At 40.6% G+C, this 26,605-nt stretch overlaps 1 non-coding gene across 1 annotated transcript; it reads right to left on the bottom strand.

Annotated features, from left to right (window-relative positions):
• Positions 1 to 15,176: 15,176 nt before the first annotated feature.
• On the bottom strand, positions 15,177 to 15,281 carry LOC120105284 (small nucleolar RNA R71). Its single transcript, XR_005507679.2, has one exon. It is a non-coding gene; the product is annotated as a small nucleolar RNA R71 (small nucleolar RNA).
• Positions 15,282 to 26,605: the final 11,324 nt, after the last annotated feature.

Below are 26,605 nucleotides of genomic sequence, written 5' to 3'. Positions count from 1 at the left end.
TCTGCAGTGGATAATGCAACCGAGTTTTGTTTCTTGCTAAACCATGAGATTAGGTTTTCTCCTAGAAACTGACACGACCCGCTGGTACTTTTTCTATCAAGCTTACATCCAGCGAAGTCTGAATCTGTGTACTCTATTAAGTTTAGGCTAGATTCTTTAGAGTACCATAGCCCTATATTCTTAGTTCCTATTAAGTATTTAAAAATTCTCTTAACTGCAGCTAGGTGTGATTCTTTAGGATTAGCCTGATATCTAGCACACATGCAAACACTAAACATAATATCAGGTCTACTTGCAGTAAGATATAGTAAAGATCCTATTATACCTCTATAAAGTTTTTGATCTACAGATTTACCAGATTCATCTTGATCTAATTTGCATGATGAGCTCATGGGGGTGCTGATTGATTTGTTTCCTTCCATATCAAACTTCTTGAGCATCTCCTTGACATATTTTGCTTGATTGATGAAGATGCCTCCTTCAGATTGTTTGATTTGAAGCCCGAGGAAGTAGTTCAGCTCTCCCATCATGCTCATCTCAAACTCACTCTGCATCAAATCAGCAAACTCTTCGCAGAGACGATTGTTAGTAGCACCGAAAATGATATCATCAACATAAATCTGTACTAATAGCATCTCCTTATTTTCCTTTTTCAGAAATAATGTTGTGTCTACATTTCCCCTAGAGAATTCATGTTCTAATAGGAATTTACTAAGTCTCTCATACCATGCTCTAGGTGCTTGTTTTAATCCATAAAGTGCTTTGTTCAGTTTATACACATGATTAGGGTATTGATGATTTTCAAAACCAGGAGGTTGTTCTACATACACTTCCTCATTAATATACCCATTTAAAAATGCACTTTTTACATCCATTTGAAATAGTTTGAAATCCTTAGAGCATGCATATGCTAATAATAGTCTAATAGCCTCAAGTCTAGCTACGGGAGCAAAGGTTTCATCAAAATCTATGCCTTCTTCTTGATTATAACCCTTTGCCACTAGTCTAGCCTTATTCCTTATAACAATTCCATTTTCATCTAGCTTATTTTTATATATCCATTTTGTACCTATAATTGGATATTTAGAAGGTCTCTCTACTAGATCCCACACTTTGTTTCTAGTAAATTGGTTTAGTTCTTCTTGCATTGCATTTATCCAATTTACATCATTTTCGGCTTCTTCTATATGTTTGGGCTCAAAGTGTGAAACAAAAGCTAGATGGTTATTTAGATTTCTAAGTGAAGCTCTAGTCCTAACCGGTTGAGATGGATCATCTAGAATGAGTTCCGTAGGATGCCCGTGAGCATACCTCCAAGCTTTTGTTAGCCCATGATCCACAATAGCCTCTTGGCTTGATGATTCTCCTTCAATCAACTTTTGATTATCATCTTGTAATCCCATCTCATCTATCTTTTCCTCAAGTATTTCAACATCATCATCAAAATTAACTTTCTTACTAGAGGAGATGTCACTAGAGTCATCAAATACTACATGTATAGATTCTTCTATGACTAAGGTTCTTTTATTAAATACTCTATAGGCTTTACTAGTTGTAGAATAACCTAAGAATATTCCTTCATCAGATTTAGGATCAAATTTCCCTAGATTGTCTTTCCCATTATTATGCACAAAACACCTACATCCAAAAACATGAAGATAATTAACCTTTGGTTTTCTATTTTTCCACAGTTCATATGGTGTTTTCTTTATAATGGGTCTTAATAAAACTCTATTTAATATATGGCAGGAAGTATTAATGGCTTCTCCCCAAAAGTACTTAGGGAGGTTACTTTCACATAACATCGTTCTAGCCATTTCCTCTAGAGTTCTATTTTTCCTTTCCACAACTCCATTTTGTTGTGGTGTCCTAGGTACAGAAAAATTATGGGTTATCCCCTTTTTACTACAAAATTCGTCAAATAATTGATTTTCGAATTCGGTACCATGGTCACTTCTAATGGCTATGACTGAAGACTCTCTAGCATTTGTTACTTCCTTATTGAACTTTTTAAACATAGAAAATGCTTGATCCTTATGTGCTAGGAACATGACCCATGTGTACCTAGAGTAATCATCTACTATAACAAGACCATATTTATTTCCACCTAGACTTGTTGTTCTAGTTGGACCAAATAGGTCCATGTGTAATAATTCTAGAGGCCTAGAGGTAGAGACACATTTTATGGATTTAAAAGAGTTCCTAGATTGTTTGCCAAATTGACATGCTTCACATATTTTGTTCTTTTCAAATTTTAATTTTGGCAAACCTATCACGGAGTCTCTTTTAACTAATTTAGTTATTGTGTCCATGCTTGCATGACCTAACTTACGGTGCCATAACCAACTAGCATCATTATCTTTAGTTTCATTTACAACTAGACATTGGTTATGTTTTGCAAGATCTTCTAGGTCTACAACATATACATTTCCACGTCTGATCCCTTTAAAAACTAAGCTATTATCATTAGGATTTGTTATAATACATAGTGATGGTTTAAACATAACATCATATCCTTTATCACATAATTGACTGATGCTTAACAAGTTATGCTTAAGACCATCAACATATCTAACATTATCTATAAAAGTAGAAGGGGTGATTTGAACTTTACCAATACCAATGATGTGACCTTGGTTGTTGTCTCCAAACGTCACAGCACCTCCCTTCTTAGCTTCAAGGGTGAAAAATTGGTCTTTATCACCCGTCATGTGCCTTGAGCAGCCACTATCCAAATACCAGCAATTTTTGTTGACCTTGGCTGCAAGACACTCCTACACAAGCAAATCATGTCATCTTAGGTACCCAAGTTTTCTTGGGTCCTTCATGGTTAGTCAAGTTGGTTCCTTTTGGAACCCATACCCTTTTAATTTTTCTTTTAGTTTTACTTTTCCTAAAATTACATACATTTGCTTTATGGCCTACTGTACCACAACAAAAGCAGGTTATTTTCTTAGTTTTTGTTTCCCCAGCTTTAACAAAGAAGTTACTAAGAAGTTTTTGCTTATTCCTTGGTTTATATCCTAAACCGGCTTTATTAAACACTGCACGTTGACTATTTAGTATCATGTTTAATTTTTCAGAACTATAGGTAAATCTTTCAACTAAGGGTTTGTATTTGTTAAGTTCTTTAGTTAGTATTTGATTTTCGGCTTTTAGATCATTAAGTTCTTTAGTAAGATCCTTATCTAAGGTTTGTTTATATTTTTTAAGTTCTAAAAATTCCTTAGTTAGTTTTTCATTTTCTTTAGTTAAGGTGTTGGTCTTTTGAGTTAAAAGTTGGTTGCTTGTTTTAAATTCTATATTTTCTTTGGTGATTAAATCCTTATCCTTAACTAATTTATCGTATTTATGTAGGTATGATTGATTAGTTATTTTCAGTTCTTTATTCTTAAGATCTATAGCCTTATATTCTACCATTAATTCATTAAATGCATCATAAAGTTCATCAAAAGAAAAATCAGGATGCGTGTCGGAAGTTACCTCGTTTTCGTTGGCCATGAAACAGAAATTGGCCTTCTCTTCTTGTTCATCATCTGATGAGGAGGATGATGAGTCGGAGTCCGATAGGGTAGTGACAAGTGCCTTTTTCTTCTTGTACTTACTCCCCTTCTTCAGTAAGGGGCACTCCGCTCTTATGTGACCCGGCTTCTTGCACTCGTAACAACCAATCCCCTCATTTTTCCTTTCCTTACCTTTGTCTTTGCGGTAGGAATTTGAGGGGCCTCTCCTTTGATGATAGGACTTCTTGTGGTTGATGAATTTCTTGAACTTGCGCACAAGAAGAGCCTCACCACCATCTTCCTCATCTTCTTCTTCTTCACTGCTGCTGCTGCAAGACAAGTCCTTGTTAGAAGAAGTAGATTTAAGGGCTATTACCTTTTTCTTATGGGAGGACTCTTCCTCGTTGTATTGTTTCATGGTGAGCTCGTGCGTCATGAGGGATCCAAGAAGCTCCTCAAGTGGTAGCTTGTTCAAGTCCTTGGCTTCTTGGATTGCTGTCACTTTAGCTTCCCACGACCTCGGTAGACACCGAAGGATTTTCCTGACAAGCTCACTGTTAGTATAGTTCTTGCCAAGGCTTTTTAGACCATTGACAATATCAGTAAACCTAGTGAACATGGATGTGATTGTTTCATTTGAATCCATTTTAAATAGTTCATATTTATGAACTAAGATGTTTATTTTGGATTCTTTGACTTGATTCGTGCCCTCATGGGTCACTTCAAGTCTGTCCCAAATTTCTTTTGCTGAATTACAAGTTGAAATCCTATTGAATTCATTACGGTCTAAGGCACAATAGAACACATTCATTGCTTTAGAGTTTAGTTGTGCCTTCCTCATGTCATGCTCATCCCAATCCATTTCTAGCTTAGGTACCTTAACACCATCTACATATATGGATGGGATGTATGGCCCATTTACTACAATGGACCACATCTCATAGTCTTGGGCTTGGATGAATATTCTCATCCTAGCCTTCCAGTATGAGTAGTCAGATCCATTGAAGAAAGGGGGTCTTTGGGTGGACTGACCCTCAATGTGAGAAGATCCAAATGGGGTTGTCATTTTGATCTTTTAACTCTTGAGTGGAAGAGTTTTTTTTTTTTTTTGGCTCTGATACCACTTGTTGCCCAGATAGACAACCCAAGAGGGGGGGTGAATTGGGTTTTTAAAATAATTTGGCTAATTAAACCTTTGTGGGTGGTTAATTAAAAACTACAACACGTTATTTAATTAAAGCTAAGTGCTGTGAGTAGTGTGCGGGGAAGAAGATGAGAGACAATGCAATACAAACACAAAGTTTTATAGTGGTTCGGAGCTAACCCTTGCTCCTACGTCCACTCCCCAAGTCTCACTTGGGAATTTCACTATAACCCCCTTGGATTACAGCCGGTTGTTTTGCAAGCTCACAACCAAACTTGTTGTTTTACGAGCTCACAACGAACTCGGTCGGTTTTCCCAGGCTCACCGACTAGAACCAACCCCGATTGTTTTTCCGGGCTCACAATCAAACCCTTACACACGTTGGTTTTAACTTGGCTCACCAACCAACCTTAATCCCCTTGATTCAATCCCCCGATTGAACCAAGTAATACAAATGTGTAGAAAGAAAAACAGAAGAACAAGCTTCTCTTAAGCAGATTTAAAGCAATATAAACAAGAAGGAGTTTAGAAGCCCTCAAACGCTTTTAAGCTGGTGAAGAGGCAAGGCTTCTTGAACTCCGGTCTCCTCTTGAAAGAGTGGTCGACTTGAATGCAGGAGGAGAAGGCTTTAATTCCTGGGAAGATGTAGGTGGAGCTGTAAATGCAGATCTTCCCTTTTTCATTGAAGAGCACGTTGCAGAGCTTGAATCCTTGATTAGTTGGAGTGGAATAACTGTTCTCTGCCTTGCTACAGTCTTCTGTGGCTATTTAAGCAAACCCCCACGGAAACTAGCCGTTACACTGCTTTTTCTGCCCGTTCTGCACACTCTGCGCAGCCTGACAATATGACCGTTGGTGGGTTGGAGTCGACTCGCGCGATCAGGAGTCGACTCGGCTGTAGCGGGAGTCGACTCAAGCTTTTCCGGAGTCGACTCGGCAACTGTTCCAAATTTGAATTAAAGTTGCCGTCACGACTGGGAGTCGACTCGTCTTGACCCGGAGTCGACTCGCCAACTTCTGGAGCTGACCTGGCAATTTTGGAGTCGGCTCATCCACTGAAGTCCGTGGATCCAATTTTGAATTTTGTCCACTCGAGTCGACTCGACTGTCCTTGGAGTCGACTCGAATCTCAGAGCCCGAACTCCCGATTCTCTGTCTTTTGGCTCATCCAGTCTTGGAGTCGACTCGAACTTCCTTGGAGTCGACTCGGCTCTCAGTTTTCGAAAGTTGGTCTTCTGCCTTTTGACGTGAAGCTTGTCTTGGAGTCGACTCGAGCTGTCTGGGAGTCGACTCGAATCTCAGACTCGAAAACTGCTCTCTGACTTTTCTTTGTGTACCTCTTGGAGTCGACTCTTACTACCCTGGAGTCGACTTGTTGAACATTGGAGTCGACTCGCGCACTTCAGGAGTCGACTCGTTGATAGGTTCTGAGATGAGGCTTTCTGTTCTTCTTTCTGTTCTCAGTCGGAGTCGACTCGTACTAGTCTGGAGTCGACTCGAGCTCGTGCCAGTGAACTTGATACGCTTGGAGTCGACTCGTGATACTCGGGAGTCGACTCGAATCTCAGACTTTGGTTCAGCAGACTTCTTAACTTATCCAAAATACTATGAACCAAATCTAGAGACACTTGGACAGGATTTTCACTGAAACACTCAATTGAATTCATTAGTAATCACAAGATATACTCAAATGCTTTGAGCTCATCAAAATCAAATGGGGTTTTAATCAATCACTCCACAGCACCAATTCAGAGTTAGTGTAAGACTTTCCTAAACTTTTAAGCCCATTTATAATTTGAGTAAAACGAGTAAACATATCAGTTATGGACTCAGTAGACTCCATTTTAAACAATTCATACTTGTGTACTAATATGTTTATTTTTGACTCCTTGACTTGATTGGTCCCTTCATGAGTGACCTCAAGTTTGTCCCAAATTTCTTTAGCAGAGATGCAAGTAGATATTCTGTTAAATTCATTTATATCTAAAGAGCAATAAAGTACATTTATAGCTTTTGCATTTAATTGTGGCAATCTTATATCACTTTCATTCCAATCCATTTCTGGTTTGGGTATGATAGTGCCCTCTATATTAAGTGTGGGTGTGTGAGGCCCTCTAGTAATGATGTACCATAATTCATAATCTAAAGCTTGAATGAATATCCTCATCCTAGCTTTCCAATATGTGTAGTTTGTGCCATTAAATAGAGGTGGTCTATTTGCGGATTGCCCCTCACTCATAATACATCCCACTTGGGTTGTCATGATCTTTAACTCTTGATTGTGAGATCAATGAGTACTATTGGAGCACCTTGCTCTGATACCACTTGTTGCCCAAGGTGACAAGCCAAGAGGGGGGGGGGGGTGAATTGGTTTCTTTTGAATTTTAACTATCTTACTTGTGTTAAATGATGAGTTAGTGAACTTAAACAAATCACAATGCAAACAACAAGAAGTATAGTGGTTCGGTGCTCTCCTTAGCACCTACGTCCACTCCCCAAGCGACCCCTTGGGAATTCACTATAATCCCGCGGATTACAGTTGGATTGTCTTCCGGGCTCACAATCCAAAAACCTTTGTTGGTTTTACGGGCTCACCAACGAACCTATACACTTTGGTTTTCCGGGTTCACCAAAAACCTTTGTTGGTTTTGCGGGCTCACCAACGAACCTTTACACTTTGGTTTTTCGGGTTCACCAAAAACCTTTGTTGGTTTTACGGGTTCACCAACGAACCTTTACAAATTGTTCGACAAACAAAAGAAAAGATTCAAACTCCTAAATGAGCATATGAAACAATATTAACTACAAATAAGAGTTAGAAAGTATTTATCGCTTTGAAGTGGCTTTGCTCTTCTTTGTCAAGGATGCTTCACTCTTCAAGGGAGGATGGAGCTCTTGATGACTCTTTGAATCTGCTCAATTCCTTTCTTCGATTCTTGAATGAAGCTCTTGATGAAGAAGATTAGGGCACTTTTGTTTTCTTGTGTACTCTTTGATATTCCTTTCAAAAGTTATTATATCTGATGAATAGTGCCCCTTTAAATAGCTTCCCACATCCTTTGGTCAAGCCCCAATGGTTAGAATTCAAAAACTAGCCGTTACTGACCTTGGGAAGGACAAAAAGTACATCTGCAGAACTAGCCGTTACTGTTCAGCCCGTGTTTGGGTCGGCTCAACCTGTCCTTGGGTCGACCCAACTTTGCCTTGGGTCGACTCAAACATTCCTTGGGTCGACCCTCTCAGAGAACACAGAAACTTGAATTTCAGACTTCCTTCACTTGGGTCGACCCAACCATTCTTTGGGTCGACTCAAAGTTCACTTGGTCGACTCAACTTCTTCTTGGGTCGACCCTCTCAGTAATTTCAGAGAACCATTTTCTGTCTGTCTTTCTGTCTTGCCTTTGGGTCGACCCTCTCAGGGTTTGGGTCGACTCAAGCTTGGGTCGACTCAACCACTGTTTGGATCGACCCTCTCAGTAAATCCAGAGAACATATTTCTTTCATGTTTTGAGGTTCTTGAAGTTTGGGTCGACTCATGCTTACCTTGGGTCGACCCAACTCACTGTTCATCTGTGCCAATTTTGCAGAAGTGTGCCAAATGACTTCTTGATGTGCCGAGGTCGACCCAATCAACCTTTGGGTCGACTCAATCTACACTTTGCTGCATCTCAAGGTTAGATTCATTCAAATGAACAAAGACATGTATCTATATCAATTCATACAGATATACTGAGAGTAATGAACTTATAAATGAAGTATCAATTTAACTTATAATATACTCTAGATAATTGCTTGTTAATCATCAAAATAACACTATCATCCTCATACTTAGAGACTGCTATTATGTACCTGCTGCTAGCAGAAATTTGATTTCTGTTTCATGTCTAGCACAGGAAGGTCATATTTTTACATTTGACAAAGACTGCTGTTCTATTTATTTCAGAAATAAAATAGTCGCACGTGGTTTTATGATTGACAGTCTCTATCATTTACATATGGATGTATCTGTAAATGTGTCTGAGCAAGAAGTGAGTGTCAAAGGATCCAAGAGATCCAAGGAAGAGATAAACCAAAAATATTTATGGCACCTTAGGCTTGGCTATATTGAAGAGGACAGAATAAACAAAATGGATAAAGATGGGCTTCTCGGCTCATTGACTTCCGAGTCATATCCAGTTTGCGAGTCCTGTCTTCAAGAAAAAATGGCTAGATTATCCTTTGTAGGACATGGGGAGAGGACCATTGAAATACTTACCATGATACACACAGATGTGTGTAGCCCATTCGATGTGCAAGCCAGGGGATGTTATTCGTACTTCATTACCTTTACCGATGATTATTCACGGTATGGGTATGTGTATCTTATGAGACACAAGTCTGAATCTTTTGAAAAGTTCAAGGAGTTCAAGAATGAAGTAGAAAAACAAACTGGAAACCTCTCAAGGCTCTTCGATCAGATCGAGGAGGAGAATACCTTAGGGGAGAATTTCAGGACTATCTCAAGGACAATGGCATAGTCTCACAATGGACTCCTCCGGGTACACCTCAACTCAACGGGGTGTCAGAGAGAAGAAATCGGACTCTATTGGATATGGTCCGGTCCATGATGAGCTTCACTGATTTACCTATATTTCTTTGGGGAGATGTCTTACTTACTGCAGTATATCTACTGAATAGAGTTCCCTCTAAATCCGTTCCTACCACACCGTATGAGATATGGCATGGTAAGAAACCAAGTCTTGGTCATCTCAAGATTTGGGGATGTACGGCCCACGTCAAAAGACTACAGGCGAACAAGTTAGAGGCTAGGACCATAAGTGCTCGTTTTATAGGATATCCTAAAGAGTCATTAGGATACAATTTTTACATCTCAGAGGATCACAATGTGTTTGTGAGCCGTCACGCCATCTTCTTGGAAAACCAGTTTATCCTTGATAGAGGCAGTGGGAGGAAAATTGAGCTTGAAGAGAAAGTCTCTGAAAAGCAACGAGTCATGGATCCTATCGAACCCATTCATACAGAGCCAGTACACGATGTCCCTTAACCACCTCGCAGATCTAGTAGGATCTCCCATCCTCCCGATAGATACTTAGGTATACTAGAAGAGGATACCGAGGAAATGTTCCTAGTGGGAGATAGGGATCACTTACAGGATCCCAAAACCTACAACGAGGCGATATCAGATAAATATTCCGAGAAATGGCTGGAAGCTATGAAATCAGAGTTAGACTCCATGCATTCCGACCAAGTCTGGACCTTAGTAGATCCACTAGAAGGTATTGTACCTATTGGATGCAAATGGATCTACAAAAGGAAGATAGGTTCGGATGGAAAGGTAGAGACCTATAAAGCAAGGCTAGTGGCGAAAGGGTATAGTCAACGTGAAGGCATTGACTATCAGGAGACCTTTTCACCTGTAGCCATGCTAAAATCCATCCGAACATTGCTTGCTATTGCAGCATTTCATGATTATGAAATCTGGCAGATGGATGTGAAAACTGCTTTTCTGAATGGATATCTTGATGAAGATATCTATATGGAATAGCCTTTGGGTTTCACTTTCAGTGATGGAGATCACAAGGTCTGCAAGCTGAAAAGGTCCATCTATGAACTAAAGCAAGCATCTCGGAGTTGGAACACTCGTTTCGATGACGCAATCAAAATGTTTGATTTCATCAAAAATGAAGAGGAATCGTGTGTTTAAAAAAAGGTTAGTGGGAATGCTGTCGTATTTCTCGTACTGTACGTGGATGACATTCTCCTGATAGGGAATGATATTCCCATGCTAACCTCGATCAAGGTCTGGTTGTCAAAAGAGTTCTCCATGAAAGACCTCGGGGAAGCATCCTATATTTTGGAAATAAAGGTCTATAGAGTTAGATCTAAAAGGATGCTTGGCCTATCACAGAAGATGTACATAGAGGAAGTGCTGAAAAGGTTCAGCATGGAAAACTCTAAAAGGGGTCTCTTACCCCTAAGGCATGGAATTCATCTCTCCAAGAAGATGTGCCCCAACACATCTGAAGAGATTCAACGCATGAGCAAGATCCCCTATGCATCAGCAATAGGGAGCCTCATGTATGCCATGCTATGTACACGACCTGATATAGCCCTTGCTGTGAGTGTCACAAGCAGATATCAGTCGAATCCAGGTAAAGAACACTGGACAGCTGTGAAGAATATTCTTAAGTACTTGAGAAGACCTAAAGATTTATTCTTGGTCTTTCGAGGATCATCAGAGTTAAAGGTAGAAGGGTACACAGATTCAGACTTCATGACTGATGTCGATGATAGGAAGTCAACATCTGGATATGTGTTCTTGTGCAATAGTGGTACGGTGAATTGGAAAAATTCTAAACAACCGATCATTGCTGATTCTACTATGGAAGCTGAATACATCGCCGCCTCTGAAGCTGCTAAAGAAGGCTTCTGGTTCAAGAAATTCATTGCAGAGTTGGACGTGATGACATCAGATGCCATAATACTCTACTGCGATAATAATGGCGCCATAGCTCTTGCTAAGGAGCCAAGGTCTCATCAGAAGTCCAAGCACATAGAGCGGCGCTTCCACCTCATACGCGACTATGTTGAGAAGAAGTATGTCGAGGTGCAGAGAGTAGACTCCGCGGACAACTTGGCAGACCCATTCACTAAGCAGCTGAGTCAGCAAAAGACTGAAGCCCACCTTGAGAAGATGGGCCTAAGATATATGACCAATTGGCTTTAGTGCAAGTGGGAGATTGTTAGATGTATGCCCTAGAAGCCAATCTGGCTGACACATTGTTAATTCTAGGGACATAATTTTATACTTGACTATTTATTATTGAATAAATAAAAGGCATTTTTTTATTCATATTGTTTATGTGTCTATGAATCGTCCAAGAATTAATAAGATGATGATGCGTATTCTTAAGAGTTAAGAATTTGAGCCATGCATCATTGGTGATTAATTTCTGAATGCTCCTGATCAATGGATCATCACAAGGACGGTGATCGATCTGATCAGTGCACACATTGCTTTCCTTATAGATGGACGAGACTCGAGTCCACAGTGTGGCAACACTGAAGTAATAGTGCAGGTGCTTGTTAAGAACAAGGGTACTAAGCGTGACCAAGACAAGAAGTCACTTGGATGTCTATCCACTCATCAGTGACTTGCTTGATGTTGCAGTAGTGTGACTGGTCCTTTGACCTGCGATGCTTCGGCTACTGATAAGTGTTGAATAATTTATAATTTAGTTATCTTTCCATAGCACTTACCAATGTTCTTAAACGGATAAATACTTATTTTACCATGAAATTGAATAATCATTGAAATAATTTTAATACATGTTAAGAAATAAATAATTCCTTCCTTAAGCTAAGTGCAAGTAATCCTAGAGACTCAATAACGTTGGATTTGAGCTCAATGCCCAACTGCCATGCATGCAACCAAGCACTGTCCACCATCCGTGGCTCTCCAAGTGATCCAACGATTTAGAAATTTCCGTTTTCGCATCACGATTCCTCCCAACCGTCCGTGATAAAGTATCCAATCATTCCAGGATCCGTGCCATTCTTCAGCTCGAGCTCAAGCCAATCACATGATGGAGCTCAACCCAATAGACCAAGCCAAAATAGGGGAGATCAGCCCAACGCAAAGTGTGCAAGCTCAGCCGTCTCGCAGCTTGTTGAGTTGGTTTCCGCATCAGCCTTCCATCCAGCGTCGAAGTAGGGGAAGCATCCAACCCTCCGTGATCCACGCGGTGCACCAGCGACCAGCTCCTTCCCAGCCGCATCCCACGAGTGCCCACCGCGTCCAACTCCTCTGCCATCAGCCCGCCCCAGCCGGCTCCAATCACAGCGCTGAAACAGGGAGACTCTTTGATGCCGATGATTCGAATCCTCCCCCACCAAAGCAACCCGATCCTCCATCCTCGCTTCAAAACAACGGGACCTCGTATCAGCCGCATGCCAGATCCACCTACGCGGCATCGTCTTCATCTCCGGCCCTTCTTCCGCCCGTGATGCAGCCCATTCCACCTCCCAGCAGCCGAGATCCCGCGACCCGATCAGTTCCTTCCAGCCAGCCGAGCGTCTTCCGCATCCAAGAGTCCGGATTCCCAGCTCCAAGCCGTGATCCGCTCCTTCCAGCTCGCGTCCCTCCTTCCTGCGACCCAGCATCCCGTTCTTCATCATCACCGTCCGCGTCTCCTCCGGATTCAAGATCCCCAAATCCCGGATGACCCCACCTCCGCTGCTCTTCTCCCTTCCGCATTCACTAGCATCTGCAATCAAGCCCGAGATCCAGCCATTGACGCCCTTCATCATCTTCATCCGCGATCTGCCCCCCAAGCATCACGCCCTCCTCCTCTCTCGGGATCCATCGCTGGTCTTCAGCGGTCTATAAGAGGAGGACGGTTGGGAAGAACGAGGGGGAAGGCCACGGTTTGAAGAACAAAGGAGGAGCCTCTGTTCGGAAGAGAAAGAAATAAAAAAAGAGAGAAAGGAGGGGGGGAAAGAGAATAGTTTGCGATATATTGGGAATAATGGGAGGTGAAGGCTTTCATTTGAAGATTGGAGGTCGTCCGGAAGCCATGCGCGGCTAAACATCTAGTCTAGGGCTGGATGAAGCCCTAGCAATGTATCAGGGCATTGTAGTTCTTTTTTTTATTATTACTTTGGAGCTTGTTTAAATTCCTATTTTCAATGAAATATTCCTTTATGATATTTAAACTTTGAGCATGCTAGTTACTAATCATGTTTGCTAAAGTAGTCTAAGATGATTCATGCCTAGAAAGATGAAGTGTGCTGCATCCTAGATTAGCATACTTAGGTAGACACTTCATGCTACACCGAAGATGGATCTTCCTAACACTCTTTATGCTTTTATTTTAAAAGGCTTGTAGCCAATTTGCATGCCTCTCCAAAAGATAAAAATTAAGAACACAGTCCCTAATGCAATGCTACGCGGTGGATTCCAAACCCTAGATCTATCTACTTTGATAAATTTCAATTCGTACTCATAGATTAATTTAGTTAAATCAAGTTAGCAAATCCTTCTTCTTGATTTATTTTTAAAAGAAAAATAACTTATTCTTCAATCTCTGTGGACCGACACCCGTAATCACTATCCTACAGGATACGTACTATTGCGTGGTTTATTTTTGAAATTGAAAGAACCGATCAATTTTTGGCGCCGTTGCCGGAGAATGCTAGCATAGTTATTTTTCCTATCATTAAAAAAAAAATTTAATTAATTAAAAAAAAACTTTCAAAATATATATATATAAAATAAAATAAAAAAATTATTTTCTATTATTGTTAATTTTTTTATCTCCTTTTTCTCTTCTACTATTTTTTTTTAAATTTTTCTTTTGATCTTATTTGATCAGGAATCGAAGAGGAGATCTGGGCTATCAAAAAGGAATGCTTTAGAGGTTTGCTTAAAAAATTTTAAATTGCTGGGAAAATTCCTTTGGCAACCTCTAAACCTTTCTTATTTAAATTAATTATTAACTTGAAATTTTGTAGTGATTGTTTGATTTTAATTTCAGCAAAAGTGTGAATGCATGCTTGATACACATACACAAATTAATCCGCACATAGTAAGGGCAATCACCCCAACAAGATAAGAGCCGGATTTCATCACCGGATTCTTGCCCAACTTAGGTGAACTCAATCTCACATAGTGTCACTTTAATTAAAATCAATTAGACGTTGGCTCCTAGGGATATCCGAGCTCAATAGGACGAAGATCACCGAAAGTTGCACCAATTTCGCTCTGTGGCTTAGTTGATGTCTAGGCAAGCTTTGTCCCTATAAGGGAGACAGTTCATCTGTTCGAGGCAAGGGGTTTTAAGTGGGACCTTTGCGAACGCATCGTGACCCCTCCACTTACCTGGGAGCTTACCTGGTCAACTCGGTTCATTAGACCGGATTGGAGGCTTAGGTGCCCTCTTCAAACCAGTTTGGAGCTGTCTAGTGATTTTAGGACAAATACAAGGATTTATGTGTTTTTCTTTTATTGCATGCTTGATTGATCAAGTACTAGTGTATGCAAGGGATTCGTTCTAGAGTACGTGACCTATTACCTTTTGACCCTGAAATAGAACGGACCCTTAAAAATATTCGAGCTGAGATCAAAACCTTAGAATCATTCCCACCCCCTGAGATGGCTGAAGAACAACCCAAACTCCTGAGGGAGTACTTTACTCCCACCATTTACACTTCCCCATCTTGCATTCGATTACCTGAAGTAGCAGCTGTACAATACGAAATAAAGTCTAGTGTGATCCAAATGCTCTCATCTTTTTATGGGCTCACCAACGAAGAACCATATAAACACCTAGATGAATTCCTTGAGATTTGCACCACTGTCAAGATTCAGAACTTCACTGATGATGCTCTGAAACTTAGATTATTCCCTTTCTCCCTTAAAGATAGAGCCAAACAATGGCTGAATTCTTTAGAAGCTAACTCGATTTGTTCTTAGAATCAAATGCAACAAGAATTTCTTAAAAAATACTTTCCCATAAGAAGAACGAACTAGTTTAGACGTGCCATTACAAGCTTCTCCCAAACTGAGGGAGAAGAATTTTATGAACTTGGGAGAGATTTCGGGACCTAATCCGTAAATGCCCTCATCATCAAATACCTAAGTGGCAGCTAGTGCAATGTTTCTATGACGGATTAACTGAACGAAACCGTCAGATGATCGATGCTGCATGCGAGGGGACTTTTATGCTTCAAAATGAGCATGAAGCATGGCAATTATTTGAAAATCTTAATGAAAACTCCCTCCACCATGCTTCCTGTTCTCGTCAAGTACCCCCGAGTTCTCAAAGAAAAGAGCTATTTGTGAAATAAGTCATTCCATAGACCTGTCTAGCAAGGTAGATGCATTGTCCCATAAGATTGATCAATTGATGATAGGAGGACATATCGTTAGCTCGTCCCAAGCACAAGTGTGTGCTATTTGTTCTAGCCCATCGCACCCTATTCATGAGTGCCCCTCAGCGCCCCAATTTCTCGAACTCATGCAAGAACATATCAATGCTGCTCAGACACAGCCTAGACCGGATAATGACCCATTTTCCAATATATATAATCCGGGATGGTGGAATCATCCAAATTTTTCTTGGAGGCAGCAAGCTTCGAATAATGTCCAACCCTACTCCCAAAATTTTCATCTCTACCGTTCCTCAACTCAATTTCAACACCCTCCTCCTCCAACCCAAAGAAATACAGCCTTTGAGGAGAAAGTGTTGACTGCCCTTCAAGGTTTGGAGGCAAACACACAACTATTGCACTCTCACACGCAATCAATTGCTAAACTAGAATCCCAAATGGGTCAACTAGCCAATGCATTAAACAAGCGAGAGGAAGGTAAGCTTCCAAGTCAACCAATGAGTAATCCTAGGGGACAATACGTGGCTCAAGAAACTCGACTAAATCATGAGCAAGCCAATGCTTTGACTACCCTAAGGAGTGGACGTATAATAAATAATAAGGTTGGGGAGGGTAACAATAAAGAAGGTGAAGAAGAGGAGAGGAATGTAGCACATGAAAATCCAAAACCTTCTTCAGCTAGTCCACCATCTGCCACAACCCACATTCTAAAGGCTTCATTCCCTGAAGCACTTAATGCACCCTCTCCCTTTGGCAAGAAGAGAACTTCACTAGAAGAGATGATGGAGGTTTTCAAACAAGTTAAAATCAACCTCCCACTCCTTGATGCCATCAAACAAGTTTCCTCCTATGCCAAATTTCTCAAAGACCTTTGCACCCAAAAGCGAAAATCTAGAACACATGTGCCTAAAAAGGTCCTCCTAACTGAGCAGGTAAGTTCCATTCTCCAATACAACACCCCTCCAAAATTCAAAGATCCTGGCGCTCCCACTATTTCCTGTGTCATAGGAGATAACTTCATTGATCGAGCAATTTTAGATCTAGGGGCAAGTGTGAATCTTCTACCCTATTCAGTCTATAAAAAATTTGGGTTGGGTGAATTGGAACCTACCTCGGTATCTTTACAATTGGTTGATCGATTGGTGAAGATGCCAAGGGGGATGATTGAAGATGTTCTTATCAAGGTAGACAAATTCTATTTTCCAGTAGATTTTATCGTCCTTGACATGGAACATGTGCCCAACCTTAAAAAATAAATCCCTGTGATTCTTGGTCGTCCCTTTTTAGCTACAGCCAATGCATGTATCAACTGTAGAACTGGGGCAATGGATATATCATTTGGGAACATGAAAATTAAGTTGAATGTGTTTCATGCCGCTGACCAACATGTGAGGGAAGACGGGTGTTGCCTAATTGATGAAATGGATGATCTTGTAGAGGAAGCCCTTCCCTATATCTTAGCAGATGACCCCCTAGAGGCATGCTTGGCCCATTTTAACATTGATAACTTTGACATAGACAAGGCCATAGAAGAAGTCAACATCTTACTCGACAATCAATCTCCCATGAGTTCCCTTCCTTGGAAGATCCGACCTGAACCTCTTCCCCCTATTGCTAGCGCACCACTTTGTCCTTCCATTGATTCTCCACCTAAACTTGAGTTAAAGCCACTTCCGACAACTCTTAAGTATGCCTTTCTAGGACCAGAAGATACCCTCCCTGTAATCATCGCGGCCAACTTATCTACTGAACAGGAGGGTAAACTTTTAAGGGTACTAGAAGAGAATAAACATGCCATAGGATGGTCTGTAGCCGATTTGAAAGGGGTTGACCCCTCCATATGCATGCATCGAATCCACCTCGAAGATGATGCAAAGCCCACCCGAGAAATGCAAAGAAGACTCAATCCTAACATGAAGGAGGTAGTCAAGAAAGAAGTTGTGAAGTTATTAGATGCCGAAATCATTTATCCAATTTCTGATAGTAAGTGGGTGAGTCCGACACAAGTAGTACCCAAGAAATCAGGTATCACTGTGGTTGAAAATACGGAAGGAGAATTGATACAAACACGCACAACCCCAGGTTGGCGCGTGTGCATTGACTACAGAAAACTTAATTCAATGACTAGGAAGGACCATTTCCCTCTACCTTTCATAGATCAAATTTTGGAACGGTTGGCTGGTCAAGGTTTCTACTGCTTCTTAGATGGTTATTCTGGATATAATCAAGTACTTGTTTACCCGGACGATCAAGAGAAAACCACCTTTACTCGCCCATTTGGGACATTTGCATATAGGAGGATGCCTTTTGGACTATGCAATGCACCCGCAACTTTTCAACGATGTATGATGGCCATTTTTTTAGATATAGTGGAAAACTTTTTAGAAGTGTTCATTGATGATTTCTCAGTTTTTGGCCTATCTTTTGACGATTGTCTGGATAATTTGACCTTAATTTTGAAAAGATGTTAGGAGACAAACCTAGTATTAAGTTGGGAAAAGAGCCATTTCATGGTTCAAGAAGGCATAGTTTTAGGACACGTCGTGTCCAAGAGGGGCATTGAAGTAGATAAAGCCAAAGTCGATCTTATTTCCAATCTCCCTCCACCTAAAACTATGAAACAAATCCGATCATTCCTTGGCCATGCTGGCTTCTACCGTCGCTTCATTCAGGATTTCAGTAAAATTTTCAAACCCTTGTGCAATCTTCTTGCCAAGGACACTCCCTTTGTTTTTAATGAAGCATGCAAAGAGGCATTTGAAAATCTTTGCTCGAAATTGACCACTGCACCTATCATACGGCCTCCTAATTGGACCCTTCCATTTGAACTGATGTGTGATGCATCCGACTATGCCATTGGGGCAGTTTTAGGGCAACGGCTAGATAAGGTACCTCATGTCATCTACTATGCTAGTAAAGCACTCTCAGATGCACAATTGAACTACACCACCACTGAGAAAGAATTGCTAGCTGTAGTATTCGCGCTAGACAAGTTTCGATCTTACCTATTAGGATCCAAGGTTACCGTATTCACTGATCATGCTGCCCTTCGACACCTTCTTGCAAAGAAGGACACCAAACCCCGTCTGATTCGATGGATTCTTTTACTACAAGAATTTTGTTGCCCAAAAAGACAACCCAAGAGGGGGGGTGAATTGGGTTTTAAAGTAATTATTGCAATTAAAAAACTTTGTGAGTAACTAATTAAAACTTATTGCAAGTGGATTAATTAGTTGCTATATGCAGTGGATGATAGGAAAGGAAGAGACAATGAAACAATCACAAACACAAGCGATTTTATAGTGGTTCGGAGCTAACCCTTGCTCCTACGTCCACTCCCCAAGCCTCACTTGGGAGTTCACTATAATCCCTTGGATTACAGCCGGTTGTTTTACAAGTTCACAACCCAACTTGTTGTTTTACGAGATCACAATGAACTCGGTCGGTTTTCACAGGCTCACCGACTAGAACCACCCGATTGTTTTTCCGGGATCACAATCAAACCCTTACACCGTTGGTTTTAACCTCGGCTCACCAACAAACCTTAACACCCTTGATTCAATCCCCTGATTGAATCAAGTAAGAAACAAATAGTTTGAAACAAGTAAAAAAGGAAGCTTCTCAAAAAGCGTATTTAAACAATATAAGCAAGGAAGAGTTAGAAGCCCTCAAACAGATTTTGGAGGTGGAGGAAGGGGCTTTTCAAACTCTTTGACTCCTCTTGAATTTGCTGAAGATTTGCTGTCAGGAGGAGAGCCTTGAATGTGAGGAACACGGTTGGAGAGTAGACTTCAATACACTTCTTCCTTCTTTTTCTTGTAATTACTCTAGAGAGCCTTTGGTTGGTGAAAATTCCTTTTGCTTTGAATGGAGTCTCTCTTTCTTACTCTATTACTGTTCACTCAGGCTATTTAAGCCATTCCCAACGAAAAAAAGCCGTTAGACACACTTTGATGGCCGTTCTGCACACACTGCAACTCCTGACAAAATGTCCGTTGGGAACGGAGTCGACTCGCTCGATCAGGAGTCGACTCGAGTGTTGCTGGAGTCGACTCATGCTTTACTGGAGACGACTTGGCCACTATTCAAAATTCGAAATAAAGTGTCGTCCCGTTCTGGAGTCGACTCGGCTGAACCTGGAGTCGACTCGCCAATTGTCCGGAGATGACTTTTTCTTCTGGAGACGACTCGATCTTCAGGATTCCAAAATCATCCTCTCGATTTTACTTCCTCGAGTCGACTCGGATTTTCTTGGAGTCGACTCGGCTCTTAGAGCCGGAAAGACAGGTCTTCTGTCTTTGAACTTGAACTGTCTCGGAGTCAACTCGGACTTTGCGGGAGTCGACTCGGCTCTCAGACACCGAAATACCGATCTTCTGTCTTTGGAGTTGAACTGCCTCGGAGTCGACTCGGACTTTGCGGGAGTCGACTCGGCTCTCAGACACCGAAGTACCGGTCTTCTGTCTTTGGAGTTGAACTGCCTTGGAGTCGACTCGGACTTTGTAGGAGTCGACTCGGCTCTCAGACACGAAGTTGGCTCTTTGACTTTTAGCCTTGTATTTCTCTAAGAATCGACTCTTGCTTCCTTAGGAGTCGACCTGCCAACCGTCGGAGTCGACTCGAGTTCTTCGGGAGTCGACTCGGCTCTCAGAGTCCAAAATGGCTTCTCTGTCTTTCTGTCTGTTACTCCATGGAGTCGACTCGTACTTTGCTGGAGTCGACTCGGCAAACATCGGGGTCGACTTGAATTCTTCCGGAGTCGACTCGGTGACAGGTTCTGAGATATATCGTTCTATCCGGCTGTCTGTTCTCAGTCGGAGTCAACTCGTAATGTGTAGGAGTCGACTCGAGCTTGTGCCAGTGCTTCTGATACGCTTGGAGTCGACTCGTGATCTTCCGGAGTCGACTCGAGATTCAGACTTTGGTTCAAGTTGATTTCCATACTTAGCCAAAGTGTATTGAACCAAAGCTAGAGACACTTAAACATAAAATCACAAATATTTGACTGAAACACTAGATTGAATTCATTAGTATAACATAAGATATACTCAAATGCTTTGAGCTCATCAAAATCAAATAGGGTTATAATCAATCACTCCACAATCTCCTCCTTTTTGATGATGACAAAACATTGAGTATTTGTAAAGTGAATTGCTCAACCAAAAGGAGATTTATAATAAAGTTTTGAAATGAATTCAAGTGTCTAGTCATTTAATTTATCCAAAATTGAAAGGTGTGAAACAGTAAATTCTGAAGTTAAAGCTTTCCCTTTCATTTGGAATTATATAAGCCTTCATATCATGCAATCAATTGTTTGGCTTATATATATTTAATGAATTTGCTTTCTTAAGATTTCAGATTCTCCCCCTCAACACATGCATTCAACTTTGTTTAGATTCTCAGAATTTTCTTTTAGTGTGTTGAAGCTTTTGAGCTTGTATTTTTGGTTTTAGAGAGAAAATCTGTCAATTTGTTCTTGAGTATGATTCAACTAATCTCCGAATATCCCTTGAATAGATTCTGGAGATTACTCCTTTAGGAGCCCCAACAGAGAGATAATGAGCCTCGAGGTATCGAATCCACTTAGAACAAATTACTTTGTGCTTTAAAAGTTTTCTTTTTATTGATTCCCTTTACATTTCAATTCAATATATTTTCTTTCCCTTTTGGTCATCATAGCAAAAAGGCAGAAAGCACAGTAAGATACAAGAACTCAAGAATGCACAATTTTTGCAAAAAATTTCTACTCATTGTATTTATCCAAAATTGAGTACAAGTGTGATTACATATCAAGTGAGTCCTCAAGGGACTGTACATCATAAAGTAAAAAGAACAAAAGATACTAGGGTTTCTTTGTGGTGGAGGATGTGGCTCCCTTGCTCAGTCTAGTGTGTTTGATGACCATGCTTAACCCCTCATTGATGTTCCCTAGTTGTTCGAGTATCTCCGAGGTGGTTCTAGACTGAGTCGTAGATATGTTGTTCACACTTTCTTGGAGGGTGTCAAGTTTGAAGATCAGTACATTGGCTAGTCTCTCAGCACCCTGACTCTGGTTGCCTAGTTCATGTTTGATGCTATCTCGCATCTCCCTTGTGTCGTCCTTGACGTCACTTATGTTCCAGTATTGACCTTGAACTAGGCTTTGAATGTTGAATATCTCCTCCTTCAGATTTGCAACCATCTCTATCACGGCTGCTAAGGAGGGAACTAGCTCGGTGGAGGGAGTACTCTGAGGACCTCGGAGCTCCCTCAGCAGATCATCTCGCAGATCCCTCACTATCTCCTGCCGCAACTCTCGGAGCTGCTCAGAAGATATGCGGACCTCCAGTGGCTGCTGCTGAGTAGATGGGGCAGTGGAGGTGGAGGGCTCTGTATGTGCAGGACCAGAGGTAGAAGGATGGGTGGGTAGATCTGTATGGTGGTCCTGGTCATGATCAGAGGTAGGAGAGTGATGAGTGGTAGGGTCAGATGAAGTGGAAGGTCTCCGTACCCAGACTCCCTCTACTCTATGAAATTCCATCCTATGAAGAGTCCCCTCACCCATGCGATTTATGTGACGCAGTGAGCGAGAGGGTTTCCCCTCAGGAATGGGGACCTCTAACTCCCTAAATATCAAGGTAAACAGCATGCCATAGGGAAGACTGAGCCTAGGTTTATCTAGAGGCTCACAGAGGTACTTGTAGATAAGTTTGGGAAAGTTGATAGGAGTGTCCTGGAGTATATGGTACATCAGGGCTAGGTCCCTCTCGGAGATAAAGTCAAACCTCCCAGTCTTTGGGAAGAGAGTCCTAGAAATGACACTAAGGAGAAGCCGCATTTCAGCCGACAGCTGATTTACGAACACCTCCTCTATGGGGGACTGTGGAGGACTCCCTAAAACTGCTGTAAGGGCCTCAGTCCTATCTAGAGGGTGACTGGGAGAGATCCCTTCTTGGAAAAGATAGAGGACTTGAGCAATGACGTCCTCCGAGATGAATATAGGGACACCTGCTACGGTTCCCTGGATACCACCACTACCCCGGGCTACAGTCCCATAAAATTTCCTAACTAACCCCGGGTAAGTTGGGAGGTATAAGGAACAGAAAAACTCTAGCCCTTGTGCCCTAAGACGATGCCCTAGGGTGAAGCCTTCCCGGGAGAGGAAGTCAAAGTTGACTTTCCTCCCGGTGGAGACCGCCTTCCCGGCGCACGGACGCGAGGGAACCGGCCTAGGCGGGGAAGAAACCGGAGGTGGTTGCCTCACGGGTTCATTCCGAGCCTTTGACCGTTGCTCGGCCCCGCTCGCAGAGATGGGTCTCTTCCGGCTCGGGACAACTATTTTCCTAGGCATTTTTGACCTAGACACAGGAGAGGAAAACTCGATGGAGAAGACTTAGAATGGTCGGAGACGAGGTCGGAGATGGCTCTAGGATTTTGGAACAGTGTCGGCTGTGAATAGAAGTGGGGATTGAATGTTTTGATTAGGGTTAAAACATCGGATTCCCGACCTCGAGTCGACTCCAGTAAGTTGCGAGTCGACTCGACCTCGAGTCGACTCCAAAATATGTGCGAGACGACTCCCCCATGAGCCGACTCTAAAATGTATCCGAGTCGACTCGAACTCTGGCACGCACCCAAAAATCATGTTATTTTCGTGCCACAAGAGATAGTTATAGACTTATCCATGATTTAGGAGCTGAATTGATGATCATAGATAAGAAGTCCTATGTTTACCATAGACTAATCCTCAAAATCTATGAACTAGAGGAGAGTATCACGAGAATGGATCAATCACTCCTAACCCTCTTCTAAGTATACAAAAGCGATCCTCACTCAGGGGTTTTGTGAAGATATCAGCAAGTTGATCATCAGTACACACAAATTGAAGTGTCACATCATCATTCAGTACATGATCTCTTATGAAGTGATGTCTTATCTCAATATGTTTAGTTCTTGAGTGCTGAATTGGATTTTTAGTTAGATTAATGGCACTTGTATTATCACAGTTAATGGGAATTTTATCTTGTTTAATGCCATAATCTTCAAGTTGTTGTTTAATCCACAAGATTTGAGCACAACAACTCCCGGCAGCAACATATTCGGCTTCCGCCGTAGATAATGCAACCGAGTTTTGTTTCTTGCTAAACCAAGAGATTAAATTTTCTCCTAAGAATTGACATGACCCACTGGTGCTTTTTCTATCAAGTTTACAATCAGCAAAATCTGAATCTGTATACCCTATTAAGTTTATGCTAGATTCTTTAGAGTACCATAAACCTATATTTTTCGTTCCTATTAGGTATTTAAAGATTCTCTTGACTGCAATTAAATGTGATTCCTTAGGATTAGATTGATATCTAGCACACATGCATACACTAAACATGATATCAGGTCTACTTGCAGTGAGATATAATAAAGATCCTATCATACCTCTATACATCTTTTGATCTACTGATTTACCTGATTCATCTTGGTCTAGTTTGCATGATGAACTCATAGGTGTGCTGATTAACTTGTTTCCTTCCATATCAAACTTCTTAAGCATCTCCTTGATGTATTTGGCTTGATTGATGAAGGTCCCTTCTTTAGATTGTTTGATTTGGAGCCCGAGGAAATAGTTCAGCTCTCCCATCATGCTCATTTCAAATTCACTCTGCATTAGGTCAACAAATTCTTCGCAGAGGCGATTGTTAGTAGCACCGAAAATAATATCATCTACATAAATCTGAACTACTAACATATCTTTGTTTTTTCTTTTCAAAAATAATGTTGTATCAACGTTCCCTCTAGAGAATTCATGATCTAACAGAAATTTGCTAAGTCTTTCATACCATGCTCTAGGTGCTTGTTTCAAACCATAAAGTGCTTTGTTTAATTTATACACATGATTGGGGTATTGATGATTTTCAAAACCAGGAGGTTGTTCTACATACACCTCCTCATTAATATACCCATTCAAAAAGGCACTTTTTACATCCATTTGAAATAATTTGAAATCTTTAGAGCATGCAAATGCTAGTAACAATCTAATTGCCTCAAGTCTAGCTACAGGAGTAAAGGTTTCATCAAAGTCTATACCTTCTTCTTGATTATACCCCTTTGCTACTAGTCTAGCCTTGTTCCTAATCACGATTCCATTTTCATCAAGTTTATTTTTATATATCCATTTGGTTCCTATTATTGAATATTCAGAGGGTCGTTCAACTAGGTTCCATACCTTGTTTCTAGTGAATTGGTTTAGTTCTTCTTGCATTGCATTAATCCAATTTACATCCTTTTCAACTTCTTCTATGTGTTTAGGTTCAAAGTGTGAGACAAATGCTAGATGATTATTTAAGTTCCTAAGAGATGCTCTAGTCCTAACAGGTTGAGATGGATCATCTAAAATTAATTCCTTAGGATGCCCATGAGCATACCTCCAAGCCTTAGTCAGCCCATGATCCACAATTGCCTCTTGGCTTGTTGATGCATTGCCAATTAGTTTTTGTTCATCTTCTTGTAATGTCATCTCATCAATCTTTTCTTCAAGAATTTCTGCATCATCATCAGGAACAACTCTCTTGCTAGAAGAGATATCATTAGTATCATCAAAAACAATATATATAGATTCTTCAATAACAAGGTTTCTTTTGTTAAATACTCTATATGCTTTACTTGATGTAGAATATTCCAAAAAGATACCTTCATCAGATTTAGAATCAAATTTACCTAAGTTATCCTTACCATTATTATGAATGAAACACCTACATCCAAAAACATGAAAATAGTTTACTTTGGGCTTTCTATTTTTCTAAAGTTCATAAGGTGTTTTCTTTATAATGGGTCTCAATAGAACTCTATTTAGGATATGACATGATGTATTAATGGCTTCTCCCCAAAAATACTTAGGGAGGTTACTTTCACATAACATGGTTCTAGCCGTTTCCTCTAGGGTTCTATTCTTTCTTTCTACAACTCCATTTTGTTGTGGTGTCCTAAGTGCAGAGAAATTATGAGTTATCCCCTTTTTACTATAAAATTCATCAAATAGATGATTTTCAAATTCCGTTCCATGGTCACTTCTAATAGCTATGACTGAAGCATCTCTCGCATTAGTTACTTCCTTATGAAATTTCTTAAATACAGAAAGCGCTTGATCTTTATGAGCTAAGAACATGACCCAAGTATATCTAGAAAAATCATCTACAATAATAAGACCATATTTGTTACCACCTAGACTTGTGGTTCTAGTTGGTCCAAATAGATCCATGTGTAGTAGTTTAAGAGGTCTAGAGGTAGAGACACAATTTATGGATTTAAAGGAGTTCCTTGATTGTTTGCTATATTGACAAGCTTTACAGATTTTATTTTTCTCAAATTTTAGTTTTGGCAAACCTATTACAGAATCTCTTTTAACTAACTTAGATATTGTATCCATACTTGCATGTCCTAATTTACGGTGCTATAACCAACTTGCATCATTAACCTTAGTATCACTAGCAACTAAGCAAGGACTGTTTTTAGCAAGATCATCTAGATCTACTACATAGACATTTCCACGTCTTATTCCTTTGAATACTAAGCTATTATCAATTGAGTTGGTTATGATGCATAAGGATGGTTTAAACAGAACATCAAAATCCTTATCACATAATTGACTTATGCTAAGTAAGTTATGTTTAAGACCATCTACTAATCGTACATTATCAACAAAGGTTGAGGAGGTGATTTGTACTTTACCTATACCAACGATGTGACCTTGGTTATTGTCTCCAAATATCACTGCACCTCCCTTTTTAGGCTCAAGGGTTAAGAATTGGTCTTTGTCATCCGTCATGTGTCTTGAGCAGCCACTATCCAAGTACCAACAGTTTTTGTTGACCTTGGCTACAAGACACTCCTATACAAGAAAATCATACAATTTTAGGTACCCAAGTTTTCTTGGGTCCTTCATGGTTAGTAATGTTGGTTCCTTTTGGAATCCAAATCTTTTTAATTTTTCTTTTAGCTATTTCTTTTCTATGATCACATACATTAGCTTTATGTCCTATTTTTCCACAGCAAAAACAGGTTATATTCTTAATTTTGCTTTCCCCTACTTTTACAAAGA

Source organism: Phoenix dactylifera, chromosome 7 (genome assembly GCF_051530095.1).
Source record: "Phoenix dactylifera cultivar Ajwa chromosome 7, Ajwa_hap1_PhDact_Kaust_v1.1, whole genome shotgun sequence".
NCBI lineage: Eukaryota > Viridiplantae > Streptophyta > Magnoliopsida > Arecales > Arecaceae > Phoenix > Phoenix dactylifera.
Note: the sequence above shows the minus strand (reverse complement) of the source record. Positions and strands in the feature narration are given on the sequence as shown.